Source organism: Mandrillus leucophaeus, unplaced genomic scaffold (assembly GCF_000951045.1).
Source record: "Mandrillus leucophaeus isolate KB7577 unplaced genomic scaffold, Mleu.le_1.0 Scaffold300, whole genome shotgun sequence".
Lineage (NCBI taxonomy): Eukaryota > Metazoa > Chordata > Mammalia > Primates > Cercopithecidae > Mandrillus > Mandrillus leucophaeus.
Window position 1 is genome coordinate 2372582 of NW_012103144.1, and position 8803 is coordinate 2381384.

The 8803-nt window shown below is 44.5% G+C and overlaps 1 protein-coding gene across 1 annotated transcript in view; it reads right to left on the bottom strand.

Moving 5' to 3' along the window:
• DPPA5 (developmental pluripotency associated 5) overlaps positions 1 to 8803 on the bottom strand; it is a 13071-nt gene that overhangs the window by 517 nt on the left and 3751 nt on the right. The gene's annotated exons all lie outside the window — the stretch shown is intronic.

Genomic DNA, 8803 nt, shown 5'->3' on the forward strand with positions numbered 1-8803 from the left:
AGTGCAATGGCATGATCTCAGCTCACTGCAACCTCCGCCTCCCGGGTTCAAGCGATTCTCCTGCCTCAGCCTCCCGAGTAGCTGGGATTACAGGCGCCCACCACCATGCCTGGCTAATTTTTTGTATTTTTAGTAGAGATGGGGTTTCGCCATGTTAGGCAGGCTGGTCTCGAACTCCTGACCTCAGGTGATCCGCCCGCCTCGGCCTCCCAAAGTGCTGAGATTATAGGTGTGAGCCACAGCACCCAGCCCACTGTATATAAATTTAACTGATCCAAAGATCAGCAAGAATTCCCTTCAGCTACCCAAAGTGTGAATATCCCACTGGCCTGATACATGATAGATGCACCTGAAAGTAATAACTGGGATATATGTTCAATGGCAGATAAACCTGAGAGCAGCAACTTAAGAAATGAAAGTTGCCATGTGGCGCTTGCTGCCAGGACGGTGCTAAGTGAAGATGCTATATAAACTGCATGCCTTTTGCAAATGGTTGTGGTTCTCCTGTCCAGTCCACTGTCACTGGGCTGTCCCTGTATGTAAGCTCCCCCTAATAAAACCCTATGTCTCCTCCACTGGCTCCAGGTCTCTTCTTTGACTTCTTGAACCTGCTGCCATCCCTACTGAAGTTAATAGGGGTCTGGCACTACAGCTGACTGTTGGAGATATATATTATTCCAAAACCTAGGCATTAAATGCAGGCAGATGAATTCACATCATGTTCAACTTTTAGAGAAATATCTAGCTATGAGTAATCATGAGGAATGTTTTACTCACTGTATCTCTGCACTGATTTTTATACTCATTATGTTTGGCACCATTAAGCTAAAGCCCCTTAAAAATGCAAGAATGTGGTATCTCCCTTTACGTCCTGCACACGAGATTACATTTGTTAAACTGCTGTGTCAGAAAGCTCTCCACATTGAGCCAGAATCTGCTTCCACAAGCTTCCAAACACTAGAACTTATTTTGGCTTCTAAATATCACAGAATAGTTCACAGTCATCTTTTGTTGATGATAAAGACTTCAAGATGTTAGATAGATGCCTTCTCTCACTGCACCCTAATCCTCCTTCATTCATCTTATGACATTATCTTAAAAAAATATGCTTACTGTTAAAGAAAATAATTCAAAATTAGTAAGCTTGCTTTTAGTTAACTAAAACAACTAATTTCCCTTCTTCAAGAAATACTGAAGTTTTGCATGAAGGACATGACCTCTCAATCCTATTTACATTACCAAATGATGACTTGCTGGTAGATAACCGTATCTGAATTCAAAAGACTAACAAGTTTCTCTTTGGAGTAAAAATTAAACAAGAATTACCTCAAAAAGTTCCCCCACACTCCTAGCCCTTCTCTCTAACCCAGAGATCTGTGAACTACACATTTTTTTATTTAACACCCAGCACCCCCAGGCCAGGCAACAAGTATTTGAACAAAAAGGAACCACTTCAGAAATTAGAAATGGGACCTTCAGAACCATGTGGACTGAGAACCAGCCCTAGCTTTAGCCCTTGGCCTCCAAATGTTCAAACCAAAATATGATAGCCATTACCAATAAGGCTGCAAAGGACATTCTTTATAAAACAATTCCTAGAAGGTTTTGTTTTGTTTTGTTGTTGTTTATTTTTTGCATTATCTCAGCTCACTGCAACCTCCCCATCTCCTGGGTTTAAATGATTCTTCTGCCTCAGGCTCCTGAGTAGCTGGGACTACGGGCACATGCCACCACACCTGGCTAATTTTCGTATTTTTAGTAGAGACAGGGTTTCGCCATATTGGCCAGGCTGGTCTCGAACTCCAGACCTCAAGTGATCCACTCTCCCTGGCCTCCCAAGGTGCTGTGTTTACAGGCGTGAACCACGGTGCTTGGTCTCCTAGAAGTTATCTTGAATTGTAGTGTTGAGATGCAGAATATCAGGAACTTTTCCCAAATAGCATCGGTTTAAATGTCTGCCAAACTCACAGGTGAAAAAATGCATTTAATTGTGTCGATGTACATTTCTAAGCTAGAGGCTGAATACTTTCTCTCAGAAGCATGTGGGTTATTTGCATTTCTTCATTTGCTGATTGTTCTGTTACGATGTACTTACTGAGAATGGGCGTGGTGACTCACACCTGTAATCCCAACACTTTGGGGGGCCAACGTGGGCAGATCACTTGAAGTCAGGAATTTGAGACCAGCCTGCTCAGCATGGTGAAACTCTGTCTCTACTAAAAATACAAAAATTAGCTGGGTGTAGTGGTGTGTGCTTGTTGTCTCAGCTACTCGGGAGACTGAGGCAGGAGAATCACTTGAACCCAGGAGACAGGGAGTTTGCAGTGAGCCAAGATTGAGCCACTGCACTCCAGCCTGGATGACAGAGCAAGACTCTGAAAGAAAAAAAAAAAGAGAGAGAGAAAAGAAAAAAGATACACTTACTGATTTTTTTGAGACAGAGTTTTGCTCTTGTTGCCCTGGCTGGAGTGCAATGGCGCTATCTCAGCTCACCACAACCTCTGTGTCCTGAGTTCAAGCAATTCTCCTGCTTCAGCCTCCCAAGGAGCTGGGATTACAGGCATGTGCCACCACGCCCAGCTAATTTTGTATTTTTTAGTAGAGAGAGGGGGTTTCTCCATGTTGGTCAGGCTGATCTCGAACTCCTGACTTCAGGTGATCTGCCCACCTTGGCCTCCCAAAGTGCTGGGATTATAGGCGTGAGCCACCTCGCTGGGCCTACTTACTGATTTGTGAGAACTATTTAACTACTCATGTATTAGCCACTTGCTCGTCCTTATATTGCTGATTTGCCCCTCACCCCACCTCATTTTGACCTTTTTAAAAGAATAGAGGCCAGGCACAGTGGCTCATGCCTGTAATCCCAGCACTTTGAGAGGCTAAGGCAGACAGATCACCTGAGGTCAGGAGTTCGAGACCAACCTGGCCAACATGGTGAAACCCCCTCCTCCTCTACTAAAAACACAAAAATTAGCTGGGCATGATGGCTCACACCTATAATCCCAGCTAGTCAGGAGCCTGAGGCAGGAGAATCGCTTGAACCAGGAGGTGGAGGTTGCTGTGAGCTGAGATCATGCCACTGCACTCTAGCCTAGGCAACAGAGTGAGACTCCATCTCAAAAACATTAAAAATATAAAAAAAAGAGTGAGACACTCCAATTTTTTTAGCTCCCTGATCTAGTATTATTTTGATTTATGATTTCTGCCTTTGATGTTGGGTTTATAGAAGCCTGATTATATAATTTATTATTTAAATATTTTCTTTTTTCTACCAGTTCTTTTTTTTTTTTTTTTTTTGAGACAGAGTCTCACACTGGCGTCCAGGCTGGAGTAGTGGTGCCATCTTGGCTCACTGCAAGCTCCGCCTCTTGGGTTCTCACTATTCTCCTGCCTCAGCCTCCCAAGCAGCTGGGACTACAGGTGCCCACCACCACGCCCGGCTAATTTTTTGTATTTTTAGTAGAGACGGGTTTTCATCCTGTTAGCCATGTTGGTCTCGATCTCCTGACCTTGTGATCCACCCACCTCGGCCTCCCAAAGTGCTGGGATTACAGGCGTGAGTCACCGCACCTGGCCTTTTCTACCAGTTCTTACATTTACATTTTTAATTAATTTTTAAATTTACTTTTTAGAGACAGGGTCTTGCTCCATCGCCCCGGCTGGAGTACAATGGTACAATCACAGCTCACTGCCAGCCTCCAACTCCTGGGCTCAAGCAATCCTCCCACCTATATCAGCTTTTCTGAACAGCTGGTACTACAGGAATGTTCTACCACACCCAGCTAATTTATTAATTTTTGTAGAGATCAGGTCTTGCTATGTTGCCCAGGCTGGTCTAGAACTCCTGGCCTCAAGCAATCCTTCCACCTTGGCCTCCCAAAGTGCTGAGATTACAGATGTGAGCCACAATTTTATTTTTAGTTTACAACAGGAACCTGGAGGTAGAAGGATAAATCAAATAATCCTAAGTAATCATTAATCTTGGAAAATCAAGTTATAGGGCTTGGGTGAGGAATGCCATCCTAACCAACCAACATCTTCTCATCACCCAGATGTCAGTGGGCTCTGCCAGCCTACCCCACCCACAAAATCGCCATCCTGAACATGGGAGAGCCCCTGACCCCAGCACTTGATTGTCTGTATTCTTCAAAAGACAGATGGATCTGGGACTCTTCTCATCAAAATTTACTAAAATTTCAAAAAGAGATAAATTGTCTATCTGTTCCTCTTTTTAGTTCTTTTCCCTCCCACAGACCCCAAGCCCTGTTTTCTTTTGCCCTGATACTCCTATTTATTTTGCCCTACTTGTCCCCATTAAATTCCCATGCCTGTGAAAGAATTTTAGGCCAGGAGCCCTATGTTGTACATTTTCTTCTCCTTTTATAGTGGTAGAATGAAATATTACAGTCATCTCTCCGTATCTGAGAGATTTGTTTCAGGACCCCCTCTCCCATACCAAAATCCACAGATGTTCAAGTTCTTAATGTAAAATGTCATGTTTACATATAACCTATGAACATCCTCCCCTATACCTTTTAATAATCTCTAGATTACTAACAATACAAATGCTATGTAAATAGTTACATTGTGTTGGGTTTCGTTTGTATCTTTCGTGTTGTATTGTTATTGTTTTCTTTCTGAATATTTTTGATGGGAGGTTGGTTGAATCCGTGGATGCAGAACAGCAGCTACAAAGGTTTGATTGTAGTTAATTTGGCTGTTTTGTTTTGTTTTACAGTACTGCTCCTTGCAGAACAGGGCTAACTCATGGGCAGTGATCACATGGTCGGCTAATTTGGCATTTTCATGAAGGTAAATCTTATCTATCCCCAATGCAACACTATTTAGACCGTTGAAGCTAGAAGGAAAAGAGAAATCCCATGAAACTAAGACCAGCTTTTGACAACTGAAGTTTGGATAACCTGATCCTTCCCTTTCTGCAGCAAAGATTGCAAAATGGCTACAAGATTTGGTGCAGCAGTCCCTCTCTGGACAAATTCCAACGCTGGAATTCTAGTGCCACACAGATAACTTCTCGAAAAAAAATTTCTGCCTTTGATTAGTTACCATACAATTTAATGTTCCAAATTTCTTTCATGTAAGTAACACTCCAGGCGCTTGTTTCATGAAAATATTCTCTGAAATCCTGAAAATGTTCCCGGGCCACATTTTCATTTTTGTTTCCTTCCTAAAACACCACTCCTGAGTATGTAGCAAAACAGACACTCAACAAATATTTTCTTTTTTTTTTTTTTTTTTTGAGAAGGAGTCTCGCCCTGTCGCCCACAGTGGAGTGCAGTGGTGCAATCTCGGTTCACCACAACCTCTGCCTCCCAGGTTCAAGCAATTCTCCTGCCTCAACCTCCCGAGTAGCTGGGACTACAGGCGCCCTCCACCATGCCCAGCTAATTTTTCTATTTTTAGTAGAGACAGGGTTTCACTATGTTGGTTAGGCTGGTCTCGAACTCCTGACCTCGTGATCCGCCCGCCTCAGCCTCCCAAAGTGCTGGAATTACAGGCGTGAGCCACCGCGCCCGGCCTTCAACAAATATTTCAATAACGGCATTCAACCAATATAATCAACAAATGAGTCGTTGGAAACAGTGGAGAGGCAGGGCAGAGCCATTAGAGAAGAATCAGGATCCGAACGGATCCTAGGATCCTAGCTGCCGGGGACAGGGAAACAGCTTATCTGAGTGGTTCCGGGTGATTCCATAGTCACCTTCTCCTCAAAACCCTTGGACGGCTTACCCTTGCTCTCGGCGAGGTCTGCGAGGCCTCGGGGGGAACCGCCTCGCTTCCATTCTGGCCATGCCCCAGCCCGCTCAATCTTCTGGCCTAGCCACCATCCTCCTCTGTTCCCAGGGCTGCACTTCCCTTCCTCTTCATCTGGCGCACTGCTGCCGGTCACTCAGATCTCACAAGAGGTGACTTCCTTGGGGGACCATCCCTGACCTCCCTGCCCAGGTCTAGTTCCCAACATTTCAGCCTCCCAGCACAGCACCAACGTTCATTTCTCAGATTCTTACATCCACGTGGCTCCTAACCGGACCGGAAGCTCCCGGAGGGCCCGCCTGTCTACAGAGGTGGGAGACTTGCCTCAGACCACCCTGCAGGCGGCTTCGGTCCCAAGAGACCTAACAGCGCCTGCCTCGGAGTCCACTTGGGAATGAGTTGGGCATAGGTGACCCCGCGGGGCCCTGCGAGAAACATCCACACCCACTCCGATTTCCCCTCTCCCCCTGTATCAGCCCACCCACAGGGTAAAAACTCTCATAGGGCCCGGAAGGGCGCGGTGGCTCACGCCTGTAATCCCAGCGTTTTGGGAGGCCGAGGCGGGCGGATCACCTGAGGTTAGGAGTTGGAGACCATCCTAGCCAACGTGGCGAAACGCCGTCTCTACTCAAAATACAAAAATTAGCCGGGCATGGCGGCGCGCGCCTGTAATCCCAGCTACTGGGAAGGCTGCGGCAAGAGAATCGCTTGAACCCGGTGTTGGAAGTTGCAGTGAGCCGAGATTGCACCACTGCACTCCAGCCTGGCCACAGGGCGAGACTCCGTCTCAAAAAATAAATTAAAAATAAAAACGTTTCATAGGGCCCCCAAAGAAATCACGTACACATTTAAGTGTAAATACATAAATACTGGGAGGTGGTGTGATTGGTGGGATCTCGATTTCTTTAAATGGACAATGAGAATGATAATATTTTGAGAATTTGTTTAATAAAAGGAAGAGTCTAGCTTCTAGTCCCGCGGAACTAGAAGCTCTCAATCAGCGTTGGCAATTGTCATTAATATTAGCCACTTCAGAGTCGGATGATTACACTTGATTGGGTGTTCATCGCTTGTTATTTAAAGGTTTTCTTGGACTAAGCACTTGTTTTACCTCCTCTCCAAAACTCTTCAATCCCATTGTCAGACCTTCCTTAGGGCGGACCCCTTTCATCTCCATTACAAGAAAGCTTGTGGTTTCCGGTAATGGTAGCATTTAACCTTGGTGGAAATCTGATCACCAGCTGCAAGCTCACAAAAAGAAAACCGCTCCAAGGCAAATACTGCTTTTCACCTTCAGACTTTTACTTCCAAAATTTTACCTATGAATTTTCTTAAAGTATTTTATTGCTGTTACTTTTGGTTTGGGGGGTTGGGGTAGGGGAGCTGAAAATTTTTCAGTCCAGAACATGCATGGAATTTACGGCAGATTCTTAAATTTCCCTCTTTTGATACCATAATTGACACCTATTCACTTAAATTTTTCTGCATTTAGAAACTCTGCCTTTAAGAGGGAACTCTAGGCCAGTCACAGTGTCTCACACCTGTACTCTCAGTGCTTTGGGAAGCCAAGGCAGGTGAATCACTTGAGATATGGAGTTCGAGACCAGCCTGGCCAACATGATGAAACCCCATGTCTACTACAAATACAAAAAAAAAAAAAAAAAGCTGGACATGGTGGTGCATGCCTGTGATCCCAGCTACTCAGGAGGCTGAGGCAAGAGAATCACTTGAACCTGGGAGGCGGAGGCTGCAGTAAGCCGAGATCGTGCCACTGCACTCCAGCTGGGTGACAGAGCAAGATTCCGTCTCAAAAAAAAAAAAGAAAAAAGAATTCTAGACTTAAAGGATAAGGGCAGTTACTTTTATATGCTTGATTTACACTAGAGAACTGGGGTTTCAAAAGTATCTGGTCTACATTCCCACATAGAATCTTTCGTAGCCAACTGATTCTCTGACGGGTGCACTAGATGAGGGTCATCTGAGGGTGCTAACAACCATTAGTCCATAAAGCAAATTCAAGCTATCAACATAAAAGACAGGGAAACTTCATCAGATTCAACAAAAAAGGGTTAGGCAATGGGGAAATAGGCAGTCTCTATGAAAATATTTAGCAAAATCATGTTTTTCCCCTTTGGACCAGCAATTCTCCCCCTGGGAATTTACCCTACAGACATACTAGTGGCAGACTTGCAAAACAATGGTATTCAGGCTGGGCGCAGTGGCTCACACCGGTAATTCCAGCACTTTGGGAGGCTGAGGCAGGTGAATCACATGAGGTTAGGAGCTGGAGATCAGTCTGGCCAATATGGTGAAACTCTGTCTCTACTAAAAATACAAAATTAGCAGTGTGTAGTGGCCCACACCTGTGATTCCAGCTACTCAGAAGGCTGAGGCAGGAGAATCACTTGAACCTAGGAGGTAGAGGTTGCAGTGAGCCGAGATTGCGCCATTGCACTGCAGCCTGTGACAAAAGTAAAATTCTGTCTCAAAAAAAAAAAAAGAAAAAAAAAGTATTCAAGCTATTCCTCTCACCTTTGTAAAAGCAAAAGATTGGGAATAAACTCAAAAGTCATTTTGTAGAGAATTAAATGGAATTAAATGGAATAATACCCAGCTGTAAAGGAGGGAAAATAATCTACAAGTATAATTCCTTATATTTACATTTATTTTAAAACTCTTGAATGGACATTCAAGAAAATATTGCTTATTTCTGGGAAGTAGGAAATGTATGAATATAAAATGAGATAGGAGGGAGACTTCCATCACTTTCGTTTTTTTTTTTTTTTTTTTTTTTTGGAGACAGTCTCCTTTCACCCAGGGTGGAATGCACTGGTGCGATCATAGCTCACTGTAACACCAAGTTCCTGAACTCAAGCGAACCTCCTGCCTCAGCCTCTTGAGTAGTTAGGCCTACAAGCATGTGCCACTGGGCCCGGATAATTCTTTTTTTTTTTTTGAGACGGAGTCTCTCTGTCACCCAGGCTGGAGTGTAGCAGCAGGCCTCAGCTCACTGCAACCTCAGCCTCCC